The 16,894-nt window shown below is 29.3% G+C and overlaps 1 long non-coding RNA gene across 1 annotated transcript; it reads left to right on the top strand.

Moving 5' to 3' along the window:
• Positions 1 to 128: 128 nt before the first annotated feature.
• Positions 129 to 16,624, top strand: LOC132738213 (uncharacterized). The gene is made up of 3 exons (XR_009626832.1): positions 129 to 1,242; positions 1,826 to 1,976; positions 16,561 to 16,624. It is a non-coding gene; the product is annotated as an uncharacterized LOC132738213 (long non-coding RNA).
• The last annotated feature ends 270 nt before the right edge of the window (positions 16,625 to 16,894 follow it).

Genomic DNA, 16,894 nt, shown 5'->3' with positions numbered 1-16,894 from the left:
ACTCTCTACACAAATATACACCGGTTTACAAGTAAAGACTTAACAAATGCAGGCTAGGCGTATGTCCGCGATCGAGAGGTCAAGGTCGATGACTCGCCGCTGTGGGTTCAAATCCCACCGAGGACCTCGGATTTTTTAATGTATGAAAGTTACCCAGCTAGCTTATGGACCGTCGGTGGCTCTAATTTCCCGTTCGGAAAGCACCTAAAGTCTTCCTTCACCAGTTAAGCTGAAAATTCGCCATATGACCTTTACAAAGTTTGTGTGACGTTAAGCCCAACCGAAATAATAAAGATTTTCACTGTGATCAAATTTAGTTACAATAACATAATTTTAATCACGCACTTCCCGTGATACGAATCAGATGGCGATGTTATTTAGCATATATGATCTATTTACTAATTTAAATTCGAGTGTCACATCCTTTACCTTTTGTCCAGTTTCCTTTTATAAATACGTAAACGTATTGTTTCAAATTTAATGATAATAGTTAGGTCGAATGAATAACAACTTATGTTCATTAGTTTAACATAGCATTTATATCACAAATATTATTTTTTATTATACATTGTTAAGCTCGATACTGAATATTATTGGATAAGTACACAGCTCTCACGAGGCTAGATTTATTAAGTATTTTATCTTGGAAGATTACATGATAAAAACTCTGGACGGTTATGGGTTTTGAGACCTAAAGATCTAGTGAGGGGGAAAGATCTAGTGCAGTCTTATTTAGAGGGGATTTTGTTATTCACTACCCCTCAAGTCTGGACCTTTCACTTGATTTGGATTTACAAAACTACCGAACTACTCCCCAATGGATTGAGCCAATCTGTCTATTGACAAGTGTCTTACTTGATATTTTGGGGGAAAAAACATTATTAAATTCAATTTCGACGCTTAGCCTTAAAGAAGAGAAAACCATGCATTATCGAAATACATTTATATTATAACGTAAACGGAACAAGAACATCTGATTTCAATTTATTTTTACATTCTTGCTAAAACCACACACTCCAGACAATTCAGTGCGTCATAAAATGCTACTGGACCAATTTTGTATACATTTAATCAAGAAATTACAAGAAATGACTCTTCTTCGATGAACAGCGGTACAATGTAATTGAGAAATAGTTTTTTACGACCTTAATAGTGTCGTTGCACAGGCTTTTATCTTATTCTTTTGATAGGATAAGAGTGATACACAGTTTTAAAGCATTTGTGGTAGCTGTACCAAATGAGGTAAGTGGGTTAATGACATAAGATTACATAAAACAAAATTTGTGTATATATGCAAATGTATAGTTACTTCGAGACGGGTTATTTGTTTATTTATCTTATTATTTTCTTTACTGTCATTTATAAGTTTATGTATTTTTTAAGTTATTTATTTATTTATTTATTCATTTATTGAATTCCTTATCTATGTATCCATCTTGTATTTATAGCTTTATTAATATTTGATCTATGCTTTTATAATCCATGTATTTATCCATGCATTTATTCATGCATTATAATTATGTGCTTTTTTTCTCCTAACTTCTCATGCTGATGCAGGTTTAGGTCACAACCATAGGTCACATAACTCATATAAGAAGTTATTTACAATTAATGTTAAGATAATGCTATTACCACCTTAACTGTTGTACTTCATGATAAGAAAACTTTTCAATTAAAATATTTTCCATTTTTTAATTCTTAAATCTAAAAAAGAAATATAAAAAAGTATTGTGGTTGTTTTTATTGTCGTTGCTTTACATATAAATCATTTCTCGAATTTACATCTAAGTCATATATTGCACAATGTTTGATTTTCATTCTACAGGAGCACGAGTATAGCACGAGTAAATGAGATACCAGATGTATGTTTAAGATATAAATTGAAAACTGCATTACTGATAAGAAAAAAACTGAATGAGATTACCACCGTTGGTGTGTCTATTTTAATCATATCGGATTATAACTTTACTACGAAGGTATGTTTGCTTTGTTTTATAGATGTTAAGTAGATTTGTTTGAATTCGCTTATTTCCCCTACCCATATGAAAATTAAGGGTTTTATTTTTATTTTTTTACATATTATCAAATATATGTAAAGTATAATAAAATGTACATAACATAATTTGTAATAAACAAGAAAACTCTTATGTATTCCCATCAAACTAATGTTTTATATGTTCATAAAAAGTTGTACAATTTTAAGATAGATTATTCCCGTCCACGATGTCCAGGCCTGATATTCAGTTCTTTGTAAAGTTTATTTTGGTGCTATTTCTTGTAAAAGATTTTAGTCATTTTTGTAAAAAAAAATAAACTTTCTTTATAAAACATATATTTTATGTACTAATGTACAAACTTATGAACTTTGAGCATATAGAATGGCAGTCGACATAATGTCTACATTTACAAATGAAAAAACTTTAACTATTATGGGATCCATATCAATTGCACAGAAATGATTCAAATTGTTGTGATCGGGCTTAAGACTTTATTTGTGTGTGTGGAGGGGGGTGGGGGGGGGAATAATTCCCACAAAATCGATTGCGTTCTCGATTATGGTCCAAACACCCTGCCCTTGTACATGTTCCCCCAAATCGCCATTATTTTCGCATTTATCGGCCGCCTTATAGTTCATTGCTATAAAACTTCTACTAGAATGATACATAATGCATCGCTTTTTAATACAAAAAGAAAACATAAAATAGAAGTTTTTACATGAATTTTAGTTTATACAGAATTTATTTTAATGTGATTGTCGATGGAGAAATAAGCTACATGAGCAACCCAGCATGCATCCAGTCACGATGGGTTTACATTATATAAGACATAGTTTCACAATGCCTTAAGATTTAGTAAGATTATGTTCTAAATTTTTCAATAATCTTATAGTCAATAATATTTTGCGACATGATTGTCGATTTAATTTGTATCAATTCAGATGCTCATGTTTGACCTCTGCAGTGTGAGAGATCGAGGCTTATTTTTTTAGTTAGAGGTGACTTTATATAGTCTTGATGTTTCTTGTGTACCAGCACAATGTATAAGCTTCTGACAATTTTGTATATTTGTTCCTCTGTACATTGGATAAATGCCATTAACATGTTTTAAAAGAGTGTTCACTTTAATTTTGAATGTATTTTTCTCTTAACTTTGAATTTTCTTTTTTATCTGTACCTTGATTTCTGTAATAAAATTAAGATTAATTTCTGAAATTAAAGTTGGTACATATATTTTTATATCTGCTACATTTCACAGAATGTTTGGCAAATATTTGATGAATCAATTGAAATTCTCACTCTGTTCTACCAATAAAACTCGCGATACCTTTGACTGGTCTACGATAAGATAATGTTTTCATGTTATTATTAATCTTCCTCAGCAGGGCAACATTATTTTTCATAATTTCAAAAATTATTAAAATGTCAATAAAATAATTCCATAGATTCAATGTACAGATTTGACATGTAAATTTCAGAAGATAAGTAAATTTATTATTAAATAAATTTGAACCATCACCATCATGATTAATGATATAATTGTATGTTTCAAAGCTAAAATAACTTCTCTTAACTGATAACTAAAAGGTAGCTAATTTATCAATATAAAGTATAATTTCCAGCAGGTGTGAAATTTCAAATGTAATTGGATTTACATAATTGATTATTGCTAAAATGTCCAGTGAGGTTTTAAGACATATTGATTATAAGTGAGAAAATGTAAATTAAGGCAGCTTGACAATGAACGATATTTATATGCCAATATATCACCTACGGTATGTCGATACAAAATGGAAGACAATTTAAGTTTTAAGTTTGCTAGAAATGTATTATTTATGAAGTTTTTATCCAGATAACAAATATGTACATTTAAATTTTGCTCAAACGTGAAGTATGGATTTAAATAATTGATTAAAGGAGGGTTAACTGTGTTATAAGACAACAAATAAAATGCAGTTGCCAAATGCCAATATTTTAAGTAAATTTTTGAAATATAAAATCAAAGATATATTTTTAAATGCTGTATTTTTTTATTTTTGTTTTTCATTGAATTTTATGACTATAACATCCAGAATTACAAGCGGACAACGCCCTTTCTTACAGTTTTCAGGTTGAATAGAAACATATTATTTCGTTTTTACGAAATATAAATTCATAATTACGAAATATTAATTCTTTTTTACGAAATATTAATTAGTAATTACGAAATATCATTTCGTAATTACGAAATATTAATTCGTTTTTACGAAATATTAATTCATTTTTACGAAAGATTAATTCGTTTTTACGAAATGTTAATTCATTTTTACGAAATATTAATTCGTTTTTACGAAATATTATTTTGTAATTACGAAATATAAATTCGTAAAAACGAAATATTATTTCGTAATTACGAAATAATAATTCGTAAAAACGAATTAATATTTCGTAAAAACGAATTAAATTTTTTCAAGGGTTTCAAAGAATTTTGGTAATATTTATAAAGAAGACCTTGATACTAAGTTGTTGACTATAATGAGGCATGTAGATGCAATATAAATAGTGATTTTTGTCTCCCCAAGTTTTATAACTAAACACTTTTGTATATAAATTAAAATAATCGCCTGTCAATAGCTTTGCCGCCACAGACGTGAAAGTACACGCGCTAGGAAAAATTTGTTAAAATGGAGGTCTTGTTCTTCAAATCAAAACACGGACAATATTTGTTTTGTTTTGTTTTGTCGATTTTATTGAGTTTTGAAATAAAATATTATTTTTTTGATAATCGCACGTGTGCCCATACATAAATTGTAAGGAAATTTAACTTTTTAAATTGATTAGATTAGTGAAAATCTTTAGTTTTACTAATGTATATGATAAAAGAAAGTAATAATATAGCATGTTTCTTTTTTAAAGACACATGTCAGAAAAGATCAATTGCCTAAAAAATTTAAACATTGCTGATGGTAACATGTATTTGATAAGGGGGAAAAAGAGGATATTCTGGATTGAATATGACTACTTACTCAAAAACCCTGTTCACTTATATATAATTACTTTGAGAACCACTCGGCTTATAATTGCAAGGTTGATCCAGGCTTGTAAATGACAGGCTTGTGGGATTAGTAGGTTTTTTGCCAAACTCACAATGACCTGAAATAAGATTTCGTAAAAACGAATTATTATTTCGTAAAAACGAATTATTATTTCGTAAAAACGAAGAAATAATTCGTAATTACGAATTAATATTTCGTTAAAACGAATTAAATGCCGGGAAAAAAGTGTCGAAAATGTCACCTTAGGGGCTCTGTAGTTTCATATTGCCTATCGTAATTATTGTATATACGTTCAGGTACTAGTATTTCATTGTTCATTTGTAATTACGAAGGCTTTGGGGTCTTTGCCCCAAGAACGATCCTTGTTTTAAAAGTCTCTAGTCTCAAATATATTCTGGTTTTGTTGAAAAGCGGTTGGTTTTGTTGATAAGCGATGACTAAGGTTTTGTCTTTTATCCCGACTATTTACTTCTTACAAGCAATTTAATTGCAATCATTTACGAACATTTTAAGAAAAGGCAGTTCAGCTATAACATTTATATCGGAACAGAAAAAATAGTTTGGCACATCAAAATGTTGGCAAGCATTTGACACATATATGTTTATTTTAATCCCTGTAACATTTCAAACTTTCTGTTTAATCTTTGTGATACCTGATGTTATTTTATTTCTATACTCGTTTGATAATGTACATGTATATTTCTTCTAACGTGAATGAGGAATGAGTAATGGTGTTTATTGTTTTGATTAATCAGATTCAATATAACTTGTCATCTTTGGTACAAAGCAATACAAATGATTGTAGATTTAAGAGACACGACTTACAAATACCGACTCGGTAAACAAATGCAGACTTGGTTTACAATTACCAGGGAAGCCATGTGACCACGTGACTTTGTGACATCAGAAAAGATATGGAGTAGAAAGGCATGTAAAACGATACAAATTTATTTTCTCAAAGCTAGTTCTGTTTTTCATAACAAATTTAAAACAGATTTAAAGCCGTGCAAAGCGCATAACAAATTTAGAACAAATTTAAAGCAGTGCAAAGCGCATAACAATTCTAAACAAATTTGAAACAGTGCAAAGCGCACAAATTGTCTCTTTCCCTGTTACCATAGTTTCTTCCAAGTTCGATTTTTTTGCGATAAAAGGAGATTATGTTTACCAGTGTAACGGCACATATATAATATATAGCGCATAAAAAATTTAAGTGGTCAGATTCCACAATAAAACTTCACCGTTTCAATAAATACACATTCGATACGAAACCATATAATCAACTGTAGAACACATAATGCTTACCTAAGTAGTGGGTTTCGATTTTTTATTGACTATAACTGGCATATTAATATGCCGTGCCGGAAATATTAATTACGTAACTTGATGAGTGTAACATAATTTATGCGTTCTACTATTGGAGGAGACCCCTTTACACATGTCTGTTCTTCTGGAGTTTCTTCAAACGTCCCAACTACTCACAATGGATTGAGCTGATTTGTCATGTGCAATATCAAAAGAGCACTGTTGTCGTATGTGAAAGCATTATAAAACAAAATTTCGTCACTTGGTCTTTAAATACATGGTTTGAAATACAGTTCTGTTATAACGTAAATGGAACAAGACATTTGATTTCAATTTATTTTACTACTATGCAATGTAAATACACTCGAGACATTTCGCTTCAGAACCAATTTTCTTGTACAATTGATTAAGAAATTAGAAGACATAACTCTTTTCCGATGTCAACTATATTGTGTAGTTGAGAAAAAGTTTTTAGGACCGTTATATAGTGTCGTTACACCGGCGGCATGAGAATAGTTCATAGAAAATGTATCATAGTTTTTCTTTAACATGCACTTCTTGTAGTTACTTTGAGACAAAAACAGCTTATTAATTTGTATGTTTTTATCTTTTCATTTTAACATTTATTTTTTTTTATTTATGCAAGTGTATATTTATTTACGCATTGATTTTACACCGTTGGTGTGTATATTTAAGTAATATCAGATTGTAACTTTACTACGAAGGTGTGTTGCTTTTTATATAAACTTGAAGCGGTTTTGTTGGTTACCTTTAAAAGAATCAGACGTTACACTATTTCATTTTCCTTTTTTGCGGTATGGCTGTTCAATATTATATTAGTTTTGCCTCTTTGCGTATTTTGCGCATGATGGCCAAGTTTTATCTAGGCTTTGTAAAAGCGTATGTGCTTTAACTTTGAATGTATTATTTTCTTTAAAATTTGCATTTCGTTTAAATCTGTACTTCCAGTTCTGTAATAATATTAGTATAAGTTACTGAAATACAATTCGGTACAAATATTTATTTATCACCCTCTTATATTTGAATAAATGGTCGGCCAAACGTAAATATTTACATGTTCATTTATTCTTTTATTGCTTATAATGTTATGTTTATGCTTTTTATTTCTCATTTGTCTAAATTGTAGTTACTTTTATAATTCAGTTTTTTCCTCATTTTCTTTTTTCTTTGATACGTAGAACTTAACCGTGTTTGCGCAATGTATTGGAATGAGGTCAAAACATTATATTTCAAAACAAAATGCATGTAAAAGTCGTTACGTGCAAACCTTTAAAGTTTATATCTACTACATTTAATAAATGTTTGGCGAATATTTGATACATTTTTCGAAATTCTTACTCATGTTTTGCCAATAAAACTCACGATACCTTTGACTGGTCTACGATAAGATGATATTTTCAGGTTGAAATTATTTTCCTTCAGCAGAACAAAATATTTTTCATAATCATTCCGTAACTTTTAATAGTGATTGAAATGTTGATAAAATATTTCCATAGATTCAATGTATTGATATGACACGAAAACTTCAGAAGGTGAAAATGTAAAATTCTAAAATGATTTGAATCATTACCATCATAAATAACAATCTAAATGTATTTTTATAGCTAAATCATGTCTTTAATTGATAATAAAAACGTAATAAATCGTAAGCATAACAAAATATGTATTTGAACACTTCAGCTCTCCGCGCTTCGTCTATATAAATAAAAAACATATAAATACAATACATATAAATTAAATACATATAACAGTCTCTATGTATCACAATAATGTTATGAGTCATAAGAACAATTCTTAAAAGTTATCCTTTTCTGTTACTCTTTTAAACACTACTAGTATTTTCTGATGAAGATACATGTATTACAAGTATACTAATTACATCATTTCGTTGGAGCAGAAATGTGATAACATTAGTATTTGTTTTCAAATATCAATGTTTGTGATGATATTTAAACATGTTAGGTCGTTCATTATAATAATTGCCAATTTAACGTTTCCTGAACCTTTATACATGGGAAATATAAACACAAATATTAGATGTTAGCTACCCTGTAACACAAATTTGTTGTATGTTTTATATTATAAATCTGATACTCAAATGAAGATTTATCAATATTGTAAGTTTCAAAAAGCATTATTTGTAAAAGATATTACTGAATTTAACATTTCATGTAAATATATGTAGGTAATTCGAAATTTATTTTCGATATATTTTGAATATTTTCAATAACGTTTAATTATAATGTATATAAACATTTGATGTACATAGGATGTTTGGAAATTGTTTAAGAAGAATAATTAATTATGTACATATATAAAACTTCACTTAACTGTTAGTTACATCCTTGATTAAAACATACAGGATCTTTCGATAATTGATTATGGGAAGGTGAATAGTAAATTTTTTCTCAAAAATAAGGATTTAAATAATATAAATTATTGGCACGTACATGATACTAAATTAATGCTATAAGACAACAAACAATATCAGTTGCCAATATTTCGACGTAGTTTTTAAAATATAAAAATTAAGAACAATTGGAACTGCTTTATCTATTTTAAATGCACTATTTATGTAGATAATGTCCAAAAAAACAGTTGTATGTATTGATTGATCTTCAAATTATTGACTTAGTAATATATAAGTAACATAAGTAACATAAGTAACATATTCGAGGTATTTCAAAATTAATTATCATGATAACAACACCCCTACTTTATTGCCATAAATTATGTTTTTAAGTGAAATAAAGAGATATTTTGATAAAGATTCTGTGAACGGTTATATTTTTACATCAATTTCTTTCATGTAAATGTTTTGTCATGAAACAGATATACAGCTTATAGTCGGTGCCGGGGTGGGTATTGGTATTGCTGCAATTTTTAACGGTTTTTTTTAACAGACTCAGTCATATTGAGCCTACGATTTTCATTTGTTTTAAAGATTTTTATATTATCATAACTATATATTTTTTTAGTTTATACAGAATTTATTTTTGCTCGATTCTGTAGGAGGCTGTGAGCTTGTAGACATACTTGGAACTAACAAGTACTAAATCAATGAGTGAAGAGTTATTTATTTATGATTTCATACCAATGCTAGGGTATTTAACACTGATACACATATGATGTAACTAACTCTTCCGTTTAATATTGCCTACCGTAATTATTGTATATACGTTCAAGTATTGTTCATGTCGTTGCGCGTTTGTACTTGCAAAGGTGTTTGGGTCTTTGCCTGAACGGCGCCTGGCCTAAACGTCTATAAACTCGATTACCTTCTATTATTGTTGAAAAGCGGTGAATACAGGCGTTTGACTTTTAGCCCGCATTTTTTGTCGTATTTTATTTCATTCAGTCACGTAAATTGTAAAACTTTAAATTTTATATCGGAAGAGGGCATATTTTGGCTGATTGAAATTTTGGCAAACATTTGACACATACATGTATATGTTAATCCTAGTTACATTTCAAACTTTTCTATTGGATGTCTTTGCTATCTGAACTGCTGTTACTCTTTTACTCGTTTAAAGGCACGTAATGCTTCAAAATAAATTAATGATATTTAAATTTCGTAGAAGGTCATTCATATGGTAAAAAGTAATGTTTGTAGAACAGGATTAGAGCATAATAGATGTTAAACAGCTCGATTGATGGTTCAGTTTTGTGTTGTAATTGTAGCAAAATGTAAACGAAGTACTATTTTGACTTCTATACGTCAAGATGCTTAACCACTATAATTTTGCCAAACCGCTAGTGGTAGTCGATCTTCATGGCCAAAGAGTAACTTTTTGGGACCTGTATCAAGATATTAAAAATAATAACAACAAAAATTAAAAATCAAAATGATACATTTTAAGGGACTTATGGACCTTTAAGATTGTAAATTTGTTTCTGTCATGTCTGACATATGAGTGGTGTTTTTTAAAGTTAAATCTTATGCCGTATAAATTGTCAATTTTGATACAAAGCAATAAATGATTTTAATATTTGGATGAAAGAGATTGTTACTTAGATACATGTATCTAAAGAGAAAACATTCCGAAAATACAAGATGTTTCCAATATAATTAAATTCTGCAGGTACGAGTGTTAACCGATGCATACTCACATTAATGTGACAGAATTTTTTAAAAAAAATGTTGTAAAAATTCTTATCATTTTTTTTTCTTTTTTTTTTTTTTTTTTTTTTTTTTTTTTTTTTTTTTTTTTTTTTTGTAGAAATTATTAAAAGAATTGCGCCTATCTAAGGCTTCGCCTATTGAAGCTACATTTTGTATATTGTTTTGTTAATGTCAAAAATGTCTGGAAAAGAGATGATCTCTCGGAAGCAATGAAACAAAAAAATATATGTCATTTACAGACTCGGTTTGATTGAATTGTTAAAGAGCAACATCACTCATGTTCCTTTCATCAATCTTCAACACAAATGTGTCGGAATCAATGATCCAAAAGGACCAGAAAAATGTTTCAACATTCAAGTGATATAATGCAGGCTGACCAGGCTTAAAAATGTTCTCTGACTAATTTTGAATATATGTCTTCATCTCCCCCAACGTTTATTTCGAGCAGTCTAAAAGAAATGATAGTTTGACAAGTTAAATAAATCGATTTGTTCGTTAATAACAATTCACCTGCAGAGTAAAATAATAAAAAGACTTCCCGAAGTAACAATCATTGATTCATCGTCAAATCTAATAATTTGAAACTAATTGCATATAACATTTATAGTTTGTTTTGTTCCTGTAAGATTGTGACGATTCCATTGTTGTTTACAAGATTTTGACCCAGTAAACGACAAATGAGTGACATGCTGTTTGGCTTTTTTCCGGACAGCACGTCAGTATGGAATTCAGTTACTAGACGCATAACGAGAAATTAACGAACGCACCTGTGCGTTGTTACTAATTACCTCAATAATATCGGAATGACGGGTTACATAAACGAAACATCTGGTAAAACAGGTTAGCATAACGAGACAAATTGTTATTAATTATATTTATTATTAAATTGATAGTTATTGCCAAAATTTCATTAAAAGTCTGGCACCATCATCATTGGTGCTATAACGTCTACATATTATTCTATGGCCAAAGAACAAAAACAAGTTTTATATTCTAACTTGGCATAAGAAAAGAAGAATGTAACATCATGTATCATTTTATAAAATTTATTCAGCGTGAAAGACACAAAACAGTCGGTATTTGTGCAAGGAAAGCAAATGAAACTTAAATTAGACAGAAACTGTTGAAGGCCCATTAAGCCTCAGAAATAAATATTTTATCTTTACTTCTTTAGAAAGAGCAAACATATGTTCAATAATATTTTTTATTGAATTTTAAACATGTTAGATGGTAATGTAAATCACGTGGCGAAAGGAGCGCTGCACATGTAATTATTTGTCATAAAGATGGTAAAATGAAACCAAAGTGGTATTTTAAAGTCCATACAAAATACAATATCTCTATTATTATGTCAGTTGCCAAAGAGGAAAAGCCTCAAATAAAACAAAGGATTCATCATTACGGCCACTGTGTACCTTTTTGGAAAACATCAAAAATAAACATTTCTGAGAAACAAGTTTTTAGGCTGAATTGATCTTTAATAATAATAAAAATAAATCATTCGACATTTAAGAAAATGGATCAGAACCGTCGGAATTGAACACGAAGAGGGAAAAAATGTCCGTAAACTAAACGCTGTAGCCTAAAATGCATTTGATAAGAAAGCTGTTAAAATGTACTTTCATAACGTCCATCAGTCCAAGTTACACGTCCTTATCTGTACCTATTTTACAGACGACATTATCTAATGTTCTCAACCATGCTATTCACTTTATAAAGCTCAGAAATTCCAATATTAGGACACACGCATAAATGAAGTCTAGACAATGTGATGGCAAAAAGAGCAGATGATCTGTTTTGCAGGTACAAATGTACCTGAATCAATAAGCTGAAAATTTTGCTATGAAAATTTTGCTATGAAAATTAAACACTCTTGAAGAGACAATTAATCTTGAGAGACAGACGGACAGACAGAATTTCACGTTTCCCGCAAGGAAAAGGGCAAACTGAAAATTACTATCATAAAAAATCAATTGATAAACTAGTATCTGTCCAACAGACAAACAAGGAGAGAGATATAAAAATGCTCACTTGCAGACCATTTAAACAATCGGCACATGCAAAGGGTGAAACTTTCTTAAATACAGAACAGTTTGTTGTAACTTAGAATTAAATGACTATTATTAATATGGTTAAGAAATGTGTGCAAAGAAAAAGAGAGTGATAATTGGAGATCATAAATTTTCACAACCTGTCACAGACAGTGTAAGACTTGAGCCAGTTAAAGATGATTCTGATATCTCAGACCAAGATTAGACATACGTGTAGCTACCTTATCATGGTCACATAAAACAATATTAAATCTCATATAATATATAATATACTTTAGATCTTAAAATAAATCCCATTTCTGACGTAAACAGTAACAGGTTGCCTACAAGGAACAGGACGGAAAATGCTACGTCATGTTACGTCAAGAAGATATTTCGGGTGTTTTGGATTGTGTGGCAGTTATTTTGAAATTCAAAAATTGTGCAGTCGTGTTTTTTCACATTCCAATGGAAATTACTAGAAAATTAAAACAAAAATGTCTCTGTTATTTAATGCGTGTTAATTATGTTACAAAACAGAAAGAAACAGATTCCCAGCAAAATATTCAGTTGATATTTTTGTTGGTTTATAATTTCGCGCATGTGCCATACGCTTTATTGGAAATTAACAAACATCATAATTTTAGTTTACTAATATGTACTTTTGTATGATTATTTCTACTGAAAACATTCAAGTCAAAATAGTTTTATATTCGTTTATATTGGATAATTACATTATAAATGACCATTAATGAATTGAAACAAGAAAAATGTTTTGAATGTGGCTAATACCGAATCGTGCTTTTATTGAACATCTGAAATGATGTTGTTATCAGGTTTCTTTTTTCGGCCAATGACTCTCATTTTCACTCTTGATTTCCGGTGATATAAAGGGTGAAGAACTGAATAAATGTGGGATAAAAAACTAGGGTTACTGAGTGTCTTTTTTGAAAGATACTTCTCCTTTTGTATATTACAAGATAAATCCACTGTTGGTATTTTGTTGTATAGATGATTTCATTTGCAGCTGATAAAGATCAAATATAAATATTTTATTTCTGTTCTTGCAATTTATACATTTTCAAAAACAAAATACAAAGAGGGAAATGTGAACACATGGGGCTTTTTTCTCCGAATGAAAACAAATGCAAGTTTGAAACAAAGGTATTAAACTAGAACACATGTAAAATCATACATAATTAAACTACATGCCAATTATGAATAGCGTGATAAAAATCATCTACAACGAAACATCTCACGAAGCACGTGAAACAACAATTGTTAATTGATTACAATTACTCTCATTACCTCATTTTACAGTGCATTATTTACAAAGGTATCCGACTAAAACTATACTTCTCATTGCCTCGTTTTCTCGTACGTTTTCTCGGTTATTAGCACGAGAATCTTGTTATATTATGACAGGACATGTAAATGATAAGACGTGTATTTTAATGCCATCAGTTACTTCGTTTTATTCGTTACGTTATCTAACATAACAGTGTATGATATGTTTGTGGTATATTTCTAGTGGAATATATTGCTCTTGTTGTATAAAGGTATGTGATATGAAAAACAGAGTTCTTATGTTATGATTGTTGAACTACTATCTTCGACATTAATATACAATAAATGGTAAGTGCATTTGTTATATAACTGATATTTTTTCTTGTTATAACTGTATTGTTTTGGGTTTTTTTTTCATATATTTAGATAACTGTTTGAAACAGATACGTTAAATTATTTAGCATACTGTTATATATTGGATTCAAATATTGAAAAATTGTGTTGTTTATGTTCTTTTATAAAGGCTGGGATATCAATTATATTACGTATGTTCTGCACAAAAATAGAATTCAATGTTATTTTCACGTTATCTTGTTGATATTATATAAAAATGTAGAATTGTGTAACATATTTGTACCAGTACATGTCATACATGTAGTTCTTTTTCAAATATATCACATATTTTTTCATTTCATTAATATTAGATCATTATGTATTTCAAGAGGGTTTATAAAAAGTATTACATATTTTTCTTTAAACTTATCATAGGTACAAAAATATTTCACCAAATATTTAATTGTTAAAAGGTTCAATACTTTCGTTGAACATATATGCATTATTTAATTGTAATAGTGCTTGATTGTATGGCTTACTTCCGTATGGCTTAAGTCCTAGTTGTTCTAGATCATACGTCTTAAAACATCTTTTGCGCAACATGTGAAATATAGCGAAAAATCTTCGCAAAACTATCGTATCTAGATATTAATTTATTTAACTGAGGGGAAATAATTAAGTACGTTCCCAAAATAAAATTCCCCTTTTAAAAATTGTTCATGATATTTGTTTTTGAAAATTATATTGAAAATTTAAATTTTCTTTTATCACTTCTATTTTAAATCATCCTTTTTAAATTATGTTAGTAGGAATTTGAAATTCCGTACAGACATTCGGGGAAAAAACAAATGACCCCTTTACCATATTTTTAAAATTGATATTTTAGGGGTTTTAATAACGCAAACCCTAGTGTTATACAAAGGGAAACTTTTCAAAGAAACTTAGATCAAAATTTTAAATGTGAAACCCCTTTTCCCATACTGAATTTTTGGGTTTTTCTGCTTAGGTGGGTCTATATGGCGAACGGGTAGCTTGCATTTAACACTTCCGTCAATCACCTCGAATTTGTAGTACATGCTTAAAAAATAGTGTTTTGCAATCTTTAGATATGCATTTTAGCTTTACTTCTTGTAGGAATTACTGGGAAATAACAGGTTTTTTTAAATCAATAAATTTCGAATTGTGAAACTTGATTTTTTTTCTCATACTTTTATATGAAATATCCAATCATTGTTGCAACTCAAATATTGATCAAATAAATATATAATACTTGATATGCTCTTCGTGCAAAAAATAAAAATCTTTGATCAGTGAGCAGATCACTTAATTGTGAACTATAATTGAATCATTCGTTAGAAATTCTACAATTTGAAAATCTCTTGAGAGCATAAAACATAACGTTTTATATTTTATTAATTATATCAAGATCGCAAAATCTGTTAAAGTGTATCCATATTACTCACATCCCCCCAGCACCGACCAGCAGAACTCAATGTAGAGGTAAAGAGATTTGCCAAAAGCTAATATTTTTTGTTTCCAGTAAGTAAGGGTTAAATACTGCGAAATAGGGAAAAAATATTTATTTATAATCTAAATCATTTCTTTATCGTTTTACCGCTATCGGATAAACTCTCCCCGTCCGCACCAGACAATTTACCACCTTCAACATAAATTAAATTATATTGTTGTCAGGGCATCAGTCTGAAATGTATCACATGGCAATTTGTTGAACACCAGATTATAATTCATTATCAGATTATTGCGTATTAATGGGAGTATTGTTGTCATTTAAAAGGATCATGTGCCATTTAAACGAATATTAAAAAAAAAATATTATGACATAGATTCATCTACAGCGTATAAAGCGGTCAAGTTGGTATCATATTCAATCTCACATACAAAACATTTGTTGTTTGTTGTTCTTTTAATCATTTTAGAACAAACTATTTAGGCAGCTTAAACTAGATCAATGCATATGAACGTGTTAATTATAATGCAACAATGCGTTAACTCATTAAATAGTTGCGGACTGGCTGTGATATTGTTGAAATAAACTCACGATATGTGCATGTTAACGCATTGATAATATTGTGGTTATCATAAAAAATAGATAAATAGACGAAATGATTCAATTTATGTTTATACCAGAACAGAATACATGTATATGATCATTATTATATGATACGCTGCTTTAATATAGGACATATGTACCTGATACAGGGTTTGTAAATAGGTATTTAAGTGGTTTATTGTGCTGTAATAATTCCTGCAATATATAGATTTGAGTTTTAACCATTTGTCTCCTGCCAAAATTTCGTTCCGGTGAATGCTGTCACTTTAGGTAAATGGTAAAATACCGTTTGATGGATTGAGATTTCCTATGTCATCAAAACAAATTTGTCGTTAAATAATTGTTTATCTTATTTCAGAAGACAGGATGATGGCTGAGAAACAAGGTCTTCCTGAAGATCCTTTCCTCGAAAATGGCGTAAGGTTAGTGTGATATTATTTATTCCAATTTGGCTGTTTGTTCGCATTAATAGTTACTTTGTCTGTAATTATAAGAAAAACATGTATAGAAATGAAATTTAAGAAAAAAACAACAGTGATTCCTTTTACTTTTAAATAAATTGATAATCACACTGTTACCTTTTTTAAGACCTTAAGGGGACAACATTGCCTCAGAAATGAATTTAAATTGTTTACTGTTTTTTAGAAATGGTTTTAAAAAAAAACCACCCTTACGATTAAAATAATGGTTTT

The sequence above is a fragment of the Ruditapes philippinarum genome, unplaced genomic scaffold, assembly GCF_026571515.1.
Source record: "Ruditapes philippinarum isolate M1 unplaced genomic scaffold, ASM2657151v2 ctg9760_1_1_1_1, whole genome shotgun sequence".
In the NCBI taxonomy this organism is placed as follows: domain Eukaryota; kingdom Metazoa; phylum Mollusca; class Bivalvia; order Venerida; family Veneridae; genus Ruditapes; species Ruditapes philippinarum.
This window is presented reverse-complemented; position numbering and strand designations above follow the sequence as displayed.